The sequence below is a fragment of the Coturnix japonica genome, chromosome 11 (assembly GCF_054131305.1).
Source record: "Coturnix japonica strain WE chromosome 11, WE-NBRP24, whole genome shotgun sequence".
In the NCBI taxonomy this organism is placed as follows: domain Eukaryota; kingdom Metazoa; phylum Chordata; class Aves; order Galliformes; family Phasianidae; genus Coturnix; species Coturnix japonica.
In genome coordinates, this window is record NC_140673.1 from 7563113 (window position 1) to 7580409 (window position 17297).

Genomic DNA, 17297 nt, shown 5'->3' on the forward strand with positions numbered 1-17297 from the left:
CCAAGGAGATTAAATGCCCGTTTTCAGGTCTCATCTCTCTATAATCTCACAAATAACTTTCAGAGCCAGAGTGAGAAGCCATGCTTATTCAGTGAGAGAATAACAAGTTCAGGCTCAGGACTCCAGTTGATGTGAGTTGATCCTAAAAGTAGGCTTCAAGGTTAGCAACCGAAGAACATTCTTTAAAGACCACAGGAGGGACATGACATTTCTGATGCACATCTTATAAAAATGGGGCTGCAATATTAATCTCAAACATCTACTGATGCTGCTTTATGTGTATCTAAATGGGGAGACGTTAAGATATGTGAAAACTTTAGTAATGCCAGATAGCACATTATGAACTAATAATATCGAAGCACTCACAAAACAAAGTCTGACATCAAAATAACATCCATTTCAAGCCTCTCATAAGATCAATTTGACACAGAATTTTCAATGTTAGTCTCAAACAAAAAGCATGCAGCACCCCACAGCCATTTCTTTTCCCAATATACGCTTTGTGGGTTATGAATGATCATTTTAAAAAGTAGTAGGTGCTCTCAAAAATCTGTTTTTGTTTTTCTTTTTGTTTTTATTTATTTAATTTGTAATTAAATTCAAGTCATGTATATCCATCTCTCATTTAAAAAAAACCAAAACAAATAAAACAACACACCACCGTAGTTCAAGGTACTGACGTTATTTAAATAAAACCGATCAACTATGAGAATATTGTTTATTTCATCTAGCATATTTACTGTGCGTTTAAATGAAAAATCTGACAGCCAAAAAGGACACGTGAAACTTGAGTTTGGAAATTCCTAACAACTGAAAAGATCACCTTCAAATCTGACTTTGTCTCACACTCTTCATTACCATAAACTTCACATATTAAACAAGAAAGTGGTTTCTAAATGTAAGCTTTAATACATTTTTACTATTAAAATATGCCATATGTAATGTGGGATATGCAGCCTAGGCACATTACTCTTAGAACAGCCTAACCTTCTAAAATATTCTGATTTTTGAGCGCCTGATATTAAAGTGCTAGCACTGCATTAATGTAGCATTTTGAAGCTCATAGTGTTTGTGTTTATTACAAATTTATAAATTTCTAGAAGCGGGTCTGTACTCCTTTAGAAGTGTGAAGAAGTATTCTATATATACCCCAATACTCTTGCTAGACCTCTGCTTTTTAAAGATGGGCTGCAAACCCAAAAGAGGCGTGATGCATCTTCACAAGCCTGACAGGGATTTTGTTCAATATTTATGACCTTCAAATGTAAAAATGCTCTCTATCAGCTCCTGTTTTGCATTCTGTTCAGCTAAAGTCACACCACGGGTCAACTAAAAAAGACTATTACTCGTGCAAGATAAATGAGCAGCTACCATTATATAGGGAAAACTTAGTACCATGGCAGTTTAAGTTGGTAAGGTATAGGATTAACTTTTATGGGAACAGAAAAAGTCTTTTAAAAATGACTAATATGAAGTGATTTCATCCATTATGCTTACTTCGCTTGTATTGATAGAGCTTTGCATAAAAGATCTACTATAGTACAGAAAGGAAAGTGCTTCATCTGTGTAATATTTGATTACAGTATTATTAAGGAGTTTTAATATTGCATTCAAGAGTATAGTTTAGTCCATGCATCAGACAATTTTGCTTTCTTTTACTGGTGGCCCAGTAGTGTGCTAGGCTTCTGCATATATACCTCCAAAATTTCTGCATATTACTCTTTAATGAAAAACACAAAGCTTGCTGTTGTCCCAGCTGCCTTGCTGCAGGTTGGGAAGCACAGCACAGCTGGGGTGCATGCCAGTAACAAAGGCCTGTGGACACATTAACTTCTTGCTAGGATGAAGCCAAGGCCCAGGGGGATCCATCTTCCATTGGAACAATCTTTCTTTAATGTCTTGTGCTGATCTGAATCCCTAGCAGCAAAATCACAGAAAGCCTATTTCCTGAAGCAATACAAGGTTTATAAAGATGACTTCTGGCTAGTTTCTTCTAATTAACTTTCTGGTAATTGTGCAGAGTATAAAGAAATGTTCTGCTGTTAAACAGCACTTCATTTTGAGAACTCTTTCCCTAAAGGTAATTTTTGTCTGCCTATTTTGTTTGAAATTGCCTCTGCTATCTGTCCAGGAAATAAATATACATAAGGCTTGGCATTGCTGGGTCACCTTCCTGCTGGTCAGAAAGCTGCCCAAAACTATTGCAGCAGCCAAGAGGCACAAGAGAGTGGCTGAAGACCTTAAAGATGCTCTGACAGAAGTGCAGGATCAGTCCCATGCTTTCCAACAACATGCTCAACAACAGTAACGACCAGATAAATAAGAACATTAATAAAACAAAATGTGGAAGTACCAAAAGGAGACAGGAGACACTGGTCTGCACAGGTTCTTCTCAGTGAATTTCAAAAAGGTGTTCTTTCTATTTGCTGTTAAAGGGAACTATTTCCTACAGGTTTTGGTGATAAATTACTGAATACATTAATTATAGAGTACACTGGAGCCTCTCAAGAAATACATACTTAAGTAAAGGGCCTAAAAGCTAGGCCTGGGTGGATGCTACTGTCTCTTTTTGCCACACATCTATTATATATTACCTAATAGCACTCCTAAGGATTTCAGATCCGTTCCTAAGTCTTCTCAAATCACAGGTCAAGTGACTGAAATGATTTTACAGTTTAACAGTTGGCCATAGGGAAATCAATGCAGACTCTTTTCAGCTGGGAGCATCTGTCATAAGTTTCCTGCTGGCAGTGAACAGCTCCAATGTAGACATACAACTTCATAAAGTTAAAAGGAGAGGACAGTAGGGCTCAAAATGCAATACTATGCTAAGAAAGATTCTAAGCATCCCAGGAAAAACCTGGTTTAGCAAATCCCTCTGTTAATTGAAAATGAAAATTCAGATTATTACCCCATCATCACTCTGCTAATTTTTTTAACAAGATGGATCTTCTCCAGGTCTCAGCAGAAAATGAAGTATCTGTCACCTTTCTATTCATCACACATATTCTCACAAGGCATATTCAATCATTTATTTCAAGCCTTAATCATTTAAGGCTGTAAAATTGATTCAAAATAGAGGTCAGTGTATAGGCATATTCTGACTTCTGTAGAATACTAATACAATCTGCTGCACAGAATTTTCCATTGTAAATTTTAACTCAACTTTGAGCACAGGCTAAGCACAGCATTCCCAACCAAGCTAATGCTAGGCTTTCACAGGTAAATCACAGCCACAAGGTACAGCTGAGGTTTAAACTGAGAAGGTTATACAAAAGTTCACTTCAGGAGGTTCTTTTTTCATAGCAGCCAGCATCAATGGCAACTGTTGTGTAAAGTCTGGCATGGCAGTATTAGCTTTGTATACTGAAACAGCCCTCAGCAAAAACAAAACCCCATTTCCAAAGGAGCCTCTGCTTATTTTCTAATAGCACGATAATTATGCAGAAAGCATGCTGCATATTGGTACACTCAAAGTCTTCCTGCACTCCATGTTTTCCTCTCTAAAAAACACTTTATCTCTTTCACTGAACTGCTTCAGTATTGGTTGCAGATATATTTCCCAGTAAGGAATCCAAGCAAGTCCTCCCCTAAGACTCACAATGGAGATGACGTTTTTCACTGGGGTGGGCTCTGCTCCCATAGCCACAGCAGCCTGCACTCCCAGCCTGTGCCCCTAATGGCACAGCACGCAGATGGAGACAAAATTCCCTGCTTAGCACCTGTTTTCACTCTCAAGAGACAGTGTACCATGCTCCAAACAAAGCCCCCTGCTGGGAGCAGGCTGCTCGCTCTGCATCCCAGTTTTCCCCTCTACAGACTCACAGCATCCCCACAGCGCTGCCCTGCAAGTTTCCAGGGCATATGTGCAGATACACTCATCTGGCCACAAGTCAGCTACCCGATCCTATCAGATGCACTGCTGCTGTGAAGATCTGATGCCTTAACAAAGGCAAGGTGCAATGGAAAAAGCAGAAACTAACAGTGAGAGGCAAGCAGCCAAACTTCTACACACCAAGTCCTACGTTTAGATACACTGCAACAAACAAATCATCCTAGAGATTCATGCCCTACCCACAAACACTTAGAGCGCCATCAGGGGAGGCTACTTCGGCAGGCTTTGCCTGTGGTACCTCAGAAGTGTATAAGATCCCCAACTAGGGAACTGAAGTGATGTCAGAGCGAGTGAATTATAAGCCTTCAAAACCAGGCAGCCCTGTCTGCATTCTGGGGGTCAGTTCTGCACTGAGCTTCACTGCTAGCATGAAAAAAAGAAAGCCTCCAACACACTGCACGTTACTTTCCTATCTTACTGACCACTACAGGGAATCTGGGCCACAGTAAAACAGTGGGAAAAAAGAAAAGGGAATTGCCTTTTTGAACTATTCTTTCAGGATGACAGCAATATCTACTTCAGATCTACTAGTTTGCTTCTGACAAGCCTGATGCAGTACCAAAGCCTATCACATCCATGGCTAATCACCTCATAATCACTGAACCAGTTGGCTTGCAAATTACACTTGGCAGATCCCACTTGGCAGCACACAAGCCCGTTCTCATAACTTAGTGAGCTTGATATCTTTTTGATATGCAAGTCAGATGACTAGTCTATAACTCTATAGAACATTAGTCCCTTCATTTAAATATAGATGCTAGAGCTGCTTTTCTCTACTGTATCTCTTTTGTCCCTCAAGATTGCCTTAGTTAGTTTCTCTGCAGCTCTACAAGTTTTCTGTTCTTTCTCAACCTTGACGTCCGTGATTTCCCTCAAATTATCCTGTGATCTTTTTTTCCCCTTAACTTTGGAATAGCCTCATAATAATTTTATTTATTTACTTGTTATTTTTAGTGCTACTAAACATCTAGTCACATTAAGACATTTTGTTAAGTCAGCATGAAAACAGCATTAATAAGCATTCAATATTTTCCATTTCATCCACTATTTGCTGCCTCTAAAGTGACAGACATATATTTCCCCAAGTCCTTCCCCTGCTTCTAGTAAAATTATTCTCTTTGATTCATGGGCAATATGTTACAGTTGATAACATTTATGCAACAGCAATCCAAAAAGAACTGAACTTTCTTCTTTAAAAATCTGCTTGATTTGCAACATTAGATAAGATTACCTAACATGCTTTTCTATTAAAGGTAGACTCTTCTCTTTAGCATAGGCTAAAATGTAAAAGTCTGAAACTTAACTGTTACTTCCACGACCTGTGCACTATCATGTAAACAAAGATTTTTACCTTAATCTACTTCCAGACAGCTCTAAATTGTGGCATTTTCATAGGAATGCCCTTTTGCTCTACTTGGTCTTTGTTTATCTGTGAGATTTCAGTATCACTATTCACACTATTCATTTTTCAACACCCCATTTCCCTTTTCTTTTAACACTGACCCATAGTATTAGTAAAGAAAGAAAGAAAATGTTCTCTAAGGCACTAGCAAAAAGGCTTTTCATCAAACCAGACAGCAACACATGACACTAATGATGAAGGCCTTGACAACACATGGAGGGCCAAATTGCACAGACTTACTTGCTTGCACTTCCATGTTCTGTAGATGACGTATCCTAGCGCACTGTTCCCATGAAGTAGAAGTATTTCATAACACAATTGGATTTTCTTACATTGGCAGGCTCAATTTTGATTCTTCCACTAAAACTTATTCTTGAAAGGCAGTTTCAGCTTGGTTTTAACTACCTGTGCACAGAGAGAACGGGAATGACATCATGAATTACTCTGATTTTCAATGCAGACAGAAAATGCTTGCATCATGTCTAGAAGTAGAAACAGCAGCTTGAAGAGAAAGGTGTTTTTGAAACTTATGCTTACACCTGGTTTATCTGTATCTGTTTAACAGTACTAACCTGGGAGAGGAAGAAAAAGATTTAAAAGTACAGTATAAGCTGGTCAGAACTTCTCTCGTAAATACATATACATGTACACACACACACAAAAAAGACATTCACATGTCTGCAATTACCTTTCATCACTTTTATGTGCAGTAGTACCAATCCATTAGGGATTACTCTAGGACAAAATGAAAGAAATGTTGGCTCTAGATTGCTAAAACACACATAAAGGAAAATAAAGGATTATCAGCAGTGTTTATAGGTATTTTAAAAAGTAACCTAACAAGACAGAAAATGGAGGAATTACAATGCTATGCTTGATGTTCCTGTTTTAGCCCAACTGGTTTATAATCAACAAGGTGAGACAGAAACAATTTCCTTAGCCTTTCAGTTCCCTTTGAACTTGCTGTATGAGTTGTATACTACCATCACTCTAATGTGAAAAGAGACATCATCTGGTGTGAGCATGCAGAGCATACTTGTCAGTGTTTATGATTACAGAAGTCAAGCTGCTTTCAAGTCACATTCAAAAACGTTGGAAGTGTGCATCTTTTGATAGTCTGCCAGCACTGTATAGATATATAACCAGTATGGCTACATCACATCATAAAATTTTATTTCCTGTAGATTTGTCTGCCACAGAACATTTACTTGCTGTCAAAAGGTAAAAAATATGCTAACAGCCCCAGGTTTCCTCTACACGCGCTAAAATTGCTGAAACCATCCCTACAGCTACTGTTTTTTCCTTCTTGCAAAATTTGATGTACTCTGCTTTTGAGGTGCGGGGAAAATTTATCTTTAGAACTGGATTATTTTCATATTGGTACCTGGGGAACTGCAGCTTCTGGAGGTATGATTTAATTTGGGCTCCTCGGTGACACTCAGCCGTGAGCCTGCCACACAGCACTGAACATTCTGATTTTATTGCACAGAATCTGCATGGGAGCAATGCTACAGCAGTTTGTTAGATCCATGTGCTGTTCCAGGGAAGCCTGTCTCAGAAGGCAGGAACACAGAGCAGGCCCACTGCCAGCTCAGCTGTTTCACTGTCATCAAACGTACAGAGGCTAAGAAAGTACCTCCATGACTATCAGGGTACCGGTGATATTCCTTCCATGCCTTATTTGGCCCAAATGGCTCTTGGGACAACACTGGAACTCAGTGAAAAACTGGCTTGGCGGTAGCTTCAGTAGCCAACAGGTAAAATCAGAGGACAGCCCTGTGCCACCAGCTTGTGTGCTAGCAGGGAACCAATGCTCAATGCCTGCAGGACAGCCAGATGATGGCAAGACTACATATTTTGAGGTTTACCAGGGTAACTGACAAAATAATGAAGAGAATGCTCTAGAGTGGAATTGTTCTTGTCGTGCCAAAGCTTGCTGGTTTTTTTGATGTACTGAGTCATTTGATGGTTTAAGATTGTTTTAATACATCACAGTCACTCAGCAGAGATTATGTGATCATTCAGATATAACAGAAACATTTGGTTTTATTTTCTAGATCTGTCAGTGATTTCTTGAGCAACTCTGTCACTATCACAGTCCCTGCATAGCTGAACATTTAAAGAGGACATCTTTCTTTCACATAAAATTGTTTGGGAAGACCATCTCACAACACTTCCTGCTTGCAAGCAGGGGTCATAATCTCATTTCTCCCTCTGTGCATATCATACAGTGAGCAAGGCCTGACAGGAAAAGGTTTTCCACCTCCACATGTTGTCACACATAAAGAGGAAATTCACAGCTCCAAAAAGCCTGAGCAGGCTAAGATCCCAAAATAATCCTTAACTGAAAGATCACAAAACTTTGCTCATAAAACATAAAAGGATTTTGTTGATTATTTCAAAATACTGTTTAAATTCCAGCATTTTAAATGTAAACAGTGACATTATTTTATGTATTTCAATGAAAGTCAATCTAAGCTTAAACAACTTGGTACATTTCATTTAGAAAACACTGCATCCAAACTAGATATAGTTTATGAATTTGAAAATACTTATTAAAATGCTTCCAAGTAGGCTGTTTTCTGAAGGAAAAGAAAAGAAAAAGTTTTAATGATCAGATTCTAGCATTCTTTTCTTTTTTTTCTTCCTGAAAAAATACCCAAACAATTCTAATCAAGTAATAAAGAACACTTGTGAACTCCATTTGTGTGTCCTTGCTTTCTCCCACATCCGTGAACTCTCCCAAGATCTCCCGCATTGTCTCTGCATGAAGACGTATAACAGAGATCATGCTGCATCCTCATATGTGCACACACAAACACCCCTCTGTCACACACAGTGGCCAGATACAAAGAAATACAGTCCACTAACAGCAACTGCATCTAAATAAAATCAACCAGATAATAGTTTTTAAACGATGAATGTGAAATACAAACTACTGACAAAGACTTCCAATGGAAGCATTTTTCCCACTGAGAATTAAAATACTTGTATCTCACTCTTGGAACAACTATTCCACCTCGAATCCTGCTGCCTTTCCCAGTGAGCAACTCTAATAACTGAGTGCTTCAGAATAAAACTGGCACAAAGATAGCAGTGATTTGAGTCCGCTGCATTATTTGCTGCAATATTTTTATGTGCAAGAGCTTCGGACATCTTTTGCCAATTCTGCACAGTATTCATATTCAGTTTGGTGCTTTTTTCATCATAAAAATACAATAGCATGTCTGTAATTCCTGCTGTAATGTCCAGTTTAAACTCAAACCGTGGACAGTTACATTTGAGCTGAAATCAATCTCTGCATCCAGGAGTTCTTAACTAGTCAAAATATTTCTATTTTTATTGTCATTGTGTCTTTTTTGTACAAATTCCTAAGTACATGAGGTATAAATATAACCAGCTCCCTGTAGAGGTTTTGAGTACAACAGACATTTATGACATGTAAATTGCAGAGAAAACATTTACAATGCATATAATTTTCATGTTAAATCAGACCTTTAAAATAGAGAGTTGGTCTCTTTATTTATTTATTTTTAAAGAGTTTCAGAAATTCTACAACAAAAGGATGAGAAAAGAGTGTTTCCCTTAGGAGAAATAAACTGATAAGGTAATTGCACGGCTGCTGTGAACCATTTGGCAAAAGCTGCTTGCCATCTTTGAGATTATCCCTATGGTAGGCTTTACTTTTTCTCATAAACTTTTAAGTAGTCATTAGAGGAATAAAAAAGAACAAACTTGGAGAAATATCCATATTTTGCCATGCAGCCAAAGGAATATTGATATATTACTGATTTATTCTCAGAAACTAATGGAAAGGAAGAATAAGAAATTAACCAAAAAGGAAAACTATTGAACTGTGCTCTCTATGACTGTAAGTCTTAGCCTGGGCATCTAATAAGAATGCTAGAATCTTTTAGAGAATTGTTCTATTGCATAGTTTAATAATGAGGTATTCTCCCATCTTTCTAGCTGGTAATTTCAAAGAAAAGAAAAATTCAAGTGTAGGAATAGCAGAGTCCCCTACTTCTCAAATATTTCCCCAAGTTTTCATCTGAAGCAAGACCAGACGGTTGAAAATCTGGATGACCACAGGCAGCAGCAAGCAGAATGAAATACAGAGTAAATTATTCAAGAATGGGATTTGTTTTTTGTGAATCAGGAAATTAAAAATAAGCAGATAGCTATAGGTACTGGATAGTATGGATTTCACACTCTCCAGCAGTATGTAACGTGTTCTCAGCTCCAGGAACTTATGACACCATGCTATATACTATAGCTGTTTGCTCTTCCAGGCAAAATCAAAAGAGCCAAATCTAATAGACAGATATGCCAGAAAAGCTGTCAGCACCTACCCAGCTTTTTAGCCTTTTAGATAATTACAAATATTAAGATCTGTAGCAAATACATATACAAACCTTGAAGATATCTACCCTACATAGCTCAAATATTTTGCTGACACAACTGAAGCCTGGAGGAAAACATCATCTGTATTTATGAACAACTGTTTTTGACTAAGAGATGGAAATCCCATTATGTCTTTAGCTTGGACTTGTAACATCCGTGACATTTGTAAATACATCATTGAACATATTTTGCTATAAAATTTACCGAGAAAATAAGATTTCTGAAATATCAATCAACACATAGTCACCTCAGATATCAAAAAAGCATAAAAAACTTGTAATTGAATTTAGCTTTCTACCTCAACTAGAATCTTTTATGTCATGACAACTGAATGCTAACTCTGATGTTCACTGTGATTTGTGAGGAAAAACAGACTGGCTTTTCAAGACCTTTGAGCTACAAGCAGTTTCAAGAAAGTTTACTCAATATTGGGTGCTCCTGGAAGTTCACCTTTGTAAACACCAAATAGTTTCATCTTCACATTCAATAGCTTGATCATAAAGCATGACTCATAAATTACATTTCTAAGTTACAAATGTGAGGCATTTTTGGCCTGCACATACTGCAATTTGTGCAGCACTGCAGGACTGCTTGGAATTACTTTGCGTGAATTTGAACCAAAATATTTTAATCTCAGGATTTCATACAGCAGTTCCGCAGGCTTTGTGGCTTTCGTGGTCTCTCCACTAATTTTGTTAACTTAGAAAATTATACCAATCACATTTTAGGTTTCAGTCTAGGCTGGAAGATATAGCACTTGAAAACTGAATATGTTGTAAAGCAATGTAGATTTACATGACACTTGGTATTGAACAGATTATGACAATTATGGGCTACTGTGACCTATACTTATATATCAGAGAGCTCTCAACAGCAGCTTTTGTTAGATAGTGACACTTTGCACTTATTCCTTAAAATAACACATGGGGAAAAACAAACAAACAAACAAACAAAAAAAAAACCAACACAAAACAACACAAAAAAACCCTGCAAAACAACGGGTAGAAATAACGAGTGGGATTCACAGTGGAACTGTAGAATGCTAACCTAGCCCATGATTAGACTCACAGTCTCATAAACCGATTCTAATCATCACATTGACAAGAAAATTGTATGCTCCTGCTAGGTAGTACTACTATGAGCAAAGGTTTGCCTCTGCACATCTTGTCTTATGTGAAAAAGAAATTACTGTTGAAGTTTGAAAAGTCATTTTAAAATTAAAATAAACTTCTTCTCCAGAAGAATTCTTCTAATGACTATTTTTGCATGGACAAACAACAACATTTACACAGGGTACTAATAGGAATGGATTTACTTCTGTCTCACTGGATTGTCATTATACCATGATGTTAGTCTTCACGAAGACATCAGAAAATAGTATTTTCAAGAATAACAGCACAGCTAACATTTGCTACCAGCCTAATCCAGAATTAATGTACCAGAATTGTGTACAATAATCAGAAGAAAAGGCTCATTATAATGAAACAGAAGCTAATTTATGAAGTCTGAAACTATATACCACTAGATTTCTGTCATAGTAGATCCTTATGCATTCAAGGATGCTTAAAATGCTTAAAATGAGGAAGTCGTTACCACCAAACTATTCTTTTATGATTCTGCATTGCTTATTAACGTGTTTGCAGCGTCACACTGTAAGCTGCTTTGTCATCTTCATCTGAGAAACTGATTCAGGTTGAAAATAATACTGCTCAAAAGAAGGAAAAAAAGGAAGAACACTTCCCTGCACAGCCGCATGCTTCTCAGGCAGCAGAGAACCTCTTCAAAGCAGCATTTACTCTGTGACCTGCAAAGCTCCTTGCCCTGTTCACAGCTCAGCAAACTGAGGAAGAAACCATCCAGGAGGGGATGAGATTTGCTGTCAGACAGCTGCTCTGTGCAGCATCTTCACTCAGGGCAGTATCCCAGGGAAGTTGTGCTGATCATGCCTGTATTGCTGCTTTGCATCCAAGATGCTAACAAAGGCAAATTTAGCTCAAAGAACAGATGAAGTGCTTTTATTACTTAATGGCTTTTTGCAATGCCAGATAGGGGCATATTTCAGTAAATATCCTAAAAGGTCTATTTCTGACAAATGGCCTGAATCTCCGTTCATGTCTAGTACATTGTTTTTGATCTTTAGTACTTGCAAACCGCAGTAAGAATGCAGTTAGCTAACTGCAGTAAGAGTGCCTATTTCTCTCCTTGTAAACCACCCATATGCAAGTAAAGGAAACAATATAAAAGGAAATGATGGAAAGCAAACATCACAGACATGACTACAGAGTTTTTTGGTGATTTAGCTTCTACTGAGAATACACACATACTCCTCTACTTTACCATCAGCAATTAGAAAATACGGAGGTCTAACAGCATAGAGAAACAACTTTGAGTCCTCACTTCAAATTTTACGGAAGACTCCTTGATTTTGATTCATAGACATTGACAGGCTGCTTTCATTTGTTTTGAGGAGAATTAGGTACAGTTAAAAATGAAGCTACATTAGAAGCTTGGGCAGACAAATTCATTTTATCTAGGATTCAAAACAATAATGAGAGTATACAGACAGACCTTGAAAAATCACCAGGAAGCAGTTTCATGCATCATCTTTAGAATAATCATCAGTTGTTACTATTTTTTTCTGGAGATTTTTAACTGCAAATGTGGAGGTTTCTGTCCATTGACTCGAGCCAAACTTCCTCTAGGATTTTCTACAAATGCCATACTCTCCCTCACAGTCTACTGAGGTTAGCAAGAAAACATTTCATCTATGACAAAGGTGAAATATCTGCAGAGTGTGTGCCTTGAGAATTTTTGACAAAAATATTGAAAAACAGTAACAACAAACAAAATGAAAGCAAGCTTGTCATTTCTGTATATCATATGTCTTAGTATTTTTGAAGTAGACGGTTTGAATTCAAACCATTTTATTTGCACTCATCAGGTTAAAATAGATAAGGATTTTCATCGTGCTTAGGATAGGATTTGTCTAACATGTTTGGATAAGCTCTTAGGTAAAAAGAAAGCAAAACTGACATATTCCTATTATTTTTCTTCCTATTATTTTTTTTCCTTACATCCTTGCAAAGGGCAGAGACCACTGTTGTACATGATTATTGCAAAATGCACTTAGCGTTCTAGAGATTTTAGAGCACATGAGTAAGAATTAAAACTTGAGTTCTTTGTAAAATGAATTTCACAGATAGGACTGGCTTATTTTTGTGTTCAAAAATTTAGTTTGGTTTCACATAACTATTCAGATCTGAATTTATACATCTGTTTTGTTTTCATTTTCCAATTCCACTTTAAAAATTGGGAAATCCATCTTTTTGAATCATATTCCTTACAGATAATTCTTTTTTTTTCTTTGCACTCTTTCCTTTTGTTATAGAACTTATGCTAGAAAATGTCCAGGTAATTAAACCTTTACCAAAAAGACAGTCTTTGCTATCCAGCTTCCAATTAGGGGTAATCCCATGTGTAGCTTTTTATAATGTATCTGCCATTACACACAGGGACATTTATTCAATGAAATGTTTCTCCAGGAGAGTTTTTTGGGGGTAGTCACTTCCTTCTATTAAAACCTGACCATCTCTGTCCTGTTATTATGCTCTCATTTGCTTGCATGCTGCTTCTTAATCTCTCTGTCTGTGCGCTCGGACTCACTTATAATAAACCATTTTAATTAAAGGTCTCTATCTCAGTATTAGGTCAAAAAGAGGGATTCAAGAGGTGATACAGGTAGGCTGAAAATAGATTCATTCCATTATATTACTGTAATGTGTGTGCTGAGAATCTATGCTAAATTCAGCTTTTACATGCCAATGTTTAACCTGTCAACTGAAATCCCTCTTGCACTGCAGTTAGTTTTCTTTTTTTTTCTTTTTTTTCTTTTTTTTCTTTTTTGTAAAGAGCTCTTTCTTTTCCTACTTGGTGAATTTATTTGTTCTCTTTTGCACACCACAGCACTGAAAAATGGAGGTTATACGGTTCTGAGTTCTTTAGAACACTTCTCTCTTGTCTATTCAACATCACAATACTGTAACTGTACCATTCAGCTGGGGTAACTTCAGGTCTGCCTCATTTCACAACAGTTTCAGGTGATAGACTTGTTTTAACCATTCTGAAGAAAATTTTGAATGCAAGATATGCGGGAAGACTCCATTACTTTACATGGTCAGATACACAATAAATTGGCAGAAAAATACCTTTATTGTATTTTGGGCTAGAGTGAGTATTAGAATGATAAACTGCTTTAAATAATCAGTAAATATCTGTGACAGTTCTTCATAGAGACTTTCTTGATTGTACAATCAGAGACCTTTAATGGCTCCCCAAACAATCAATACAGTGCTTTGCTATCCATGAGCAGGATGCAATTTCTAATAGAAAATGACTTTTAAATGTTCACAGTATCTCACATCTGGACTGCTATAATTGCCAGAGGTGCGCAAATGCTATGGAAATAATAGACATAGGTGGGCTTAAATGACATAAACCAAATTCATGGTAAAGGTGAAGTGCAAGTCTTTTTTGAAGCTTGTTCAAAGGCTTGGCCTTTACCTAGAGGACAGTTTCGTTTGCTGGTAATGAGGTACATTGTTTTATCTGTTCCTATTTGAGAGAAGTTACAAATGCTCTCTGGCTTACAGGAGGACTTAACTGACTATCCTATATTCTACATAGCCCCCATTTCTGATACTCCTGTTCTCTTACTATATTGCTTACGGCCATTGGAATATTTGCTTCCACTCTTAGCCAGTCTAGATATGAAGTGGATCATAAGACAACTGTGAAACTAGGCAAAGCAATTTAGAATAAGCAAAAGTGGGTGTAGTTCTAGAGATTTTATCCAGAATTAGTTCTCCACAATTTACATTTTAAAAAATATTTATTTTTTAATGAGATCTGGATCAAAAAGTATGTATACTATGACAATTTATTAGCAGTGTCACTTGCAGATGCAGGTCTCTAGGAGAAAGTAAGTATTTTGTAACACTTCAAGTACAACAGTGATCTCTCATCCTATGCATGCAAAGCAGTAATCATAATGCAGTTATAAACAATCCAATAATAATGTGGTTAGATTAGAAAAAAGAATGTTACCAGACAGTGGAGTAGACGGCATCAGCATATCCAGCTGTAATCTCTGCATGAAGATGGCATCACTTTGCAGCCCAGTTCTCAAGGGCAGATGTTTCGATAAGCACATTGCAATTAATCAACTTGATTTTCCAGTAAGCCTAAGCAAAAAGCTTTTCCGGTTTAATTTTTCAGTGCAAAGATTCTGGTCTAAAGATTATTACTGAATCAGTGTTACCTTCTAAGGAACAGATTCACTGTTAATAATCTGTGTAGAACACTGACATGTAGTTGAAATAAAATGTTTTGAATAAATAAATGTTTTCAAACAAACAACAAAACAACAAAAACTGAAAGATCTCAAATGGATCTACTTTCTTGCTTGGAGAAAGATACAAATACTTTAATAAAAGAACTTAATTATAGAATCATAGAATTACACAGGTTGGAAAAGACCTTGAAGATCATCAAGTCCAACCACAGCCTAAACCATAGTACCCTATTTATTAATAAGCTTTGCAAAAGAGCGCAAAAAAATGATATGAACAATATGACCAGGTTATTAACGGTATAGGAAAAAAAAAACAAAAAAAAACATTTCTGGATTTACTTGGTGTCGCGAAAATTTGAAACCAGGCTGTAGATAAAAAGTAAACAGAGATGAACAAAGTCAGGAAATACAAAACATGATGATAGACAGATTAAATGTGATAGACACAGTCTTTTTGCAGCTTTGGCACAGATGATGTCAAAGGCTCTCTACATGTCAGCAAGAAGAGTTCACCTTGCAGATGAAAGCAATAAAATTTAGCTTTGCACAAAACAAGCAAGTCTTCCAATGGACTCTCACTGATTGACTTTGACCAGTGTTTTAGACAACAAAGACGCTGAGGACTACAAAACTAAAAAACTCTTGCTTTTCAAAACAAACCCAAACCAACCAAGCAACAAAAAAATCCCTACAAAACTGTTATTCTTTTTTTTCTGACACCTCTCCTTACAGGGCATAGAAAGTTCTACTAACTTCATTCCTTCTTCAGCCCAACCAGCACTGTCAGAGAAAGTCTAAGCCAGGTAAAAACAAACACAAGGCAAAACAGAATAAAAACATCTCATCTAAGCAAAGAGTCACAACCAGAGCTCAATTCTGCTGACAAACAGACATAGAAAAACAATCACAGGGATTTTTTGCGATCAAATGATAAATCATTAAATCCTGAAAGGCACTAATACCTCTTGATTTTGAGCAATATTTTACTGTTTTTATTCTATTTCAGAGGACGTGGTAATAATATGAGCACCAGCCAAAGTCTGGGAACCTGTGCCAAACTTGCGTGCATCTGATAATGTAAAAAAAAGGATGGAATTTAGTTTGCTTACTACTGTAGTTTCTCCATTTGCTATAGAAATAACACTTCAGGAAACTTCTTGTAACTATAGAACTCGCATCCACAAAACCTTGGAATATCTCCAGACTGACTTCCACTCCCCAAAATTTTCAGCAGTTCTAGATGGATATTTCAGATGCCTAATGTCTATAAGCCAACAACCATGTCTTTTCAAGATATGTAATCAACACCAACAGAGTACTACATCAACATTTCTGGTACAGACAATGCATCTTAACTGAAAATTATTCTAATCATAGAATGGTTTGGGTTGGAAGGGACCTTTAAGGTGGTCTAGTTCCAACTCACCTGATACAGGTAGGGACACCACCCACTAGACAAGGTTGCTCAAAGCCCCATTCCAGCCTTGAACGCTTCTAGACTGGGGGCATCCGAAACCTCTCTGGGCAACTTGACAACCATTCTGAGCAACAGGTAAAGGCAGCAAAAATTCTGGGTGCTCAATATAATTCTGAGAGGAACTAAAAATTAACCTCCAATTCTGCCTCCTTGAATGGAAGGGACTGATAGTTCAATCTCTACCCTTACAGAAGGGGAGCTGGTTCAGATCTGCAACAACCCTGCTGGCTTCACTGTAACATTATGACTTTTTTTCTGCTAGTGTATAGTTTGTATTGTATACCTGGTGTCTAGCAGTTATCAGTAGAGATGATAATAATATAAAGGTTTTAAAGCTTCAGAAATAACAACTAAATCTGAACAGGATGTGTTAAAAAAAATTCACTTACAATAATCTTTTCATGGTGAAATGATGAGAACAAAATGGAGATGATGAGACAAGACTGAAAGAAGCAGATGTTGAAAAGATGAACAGTCAATACTAAAGCATTCTTCCAGGATAAAGCAGCTGATGAATACAGCCCATAGTTGTGCCAATGATGGCTTGGCTCACAGCACTGCACTGTGAGAAAACCAGCTGATCTCTTTTCTTTGTGACATTACTTAAGGCTCCCCTCTGATTTTTTCTTATTTTGAAGGGATTCTTGATAAACCACAATCAAAAGTTTAGGTAGGATGAATTTTCCATGAGAGGTTGATCTCAGGCATACCAGGAGGCCCCTCTGGCTATTCATCTGCATATTAGCCAGCACTATACTTTTCAAAATCT

At 37.1% G+C, this 17297-nt stretch overlaps 1 long non-coding RNA gene across 1 annotated transcript in view; it reads right to left on the reverse strand.

Moving 5' to 3' along the window:
- LOC107317078 (uncharacterized) overlaps nucleotides 1–17297 on the reverse strand; it is a 93375-nt gene that overhangs the window by 25539 nt on the left and 50539 nt on the right. Inside the window, exon 2 of the long non-coding RNA XR_001556723.3 lies at nucleotides 5538–5702. This is a non-coding gene — a long non-coding RNA (uncharacterized LOC107317078). The remainder of the gene's footprint in view (nucleotides 1–5537; nucleotides 5703–17297) is intronic.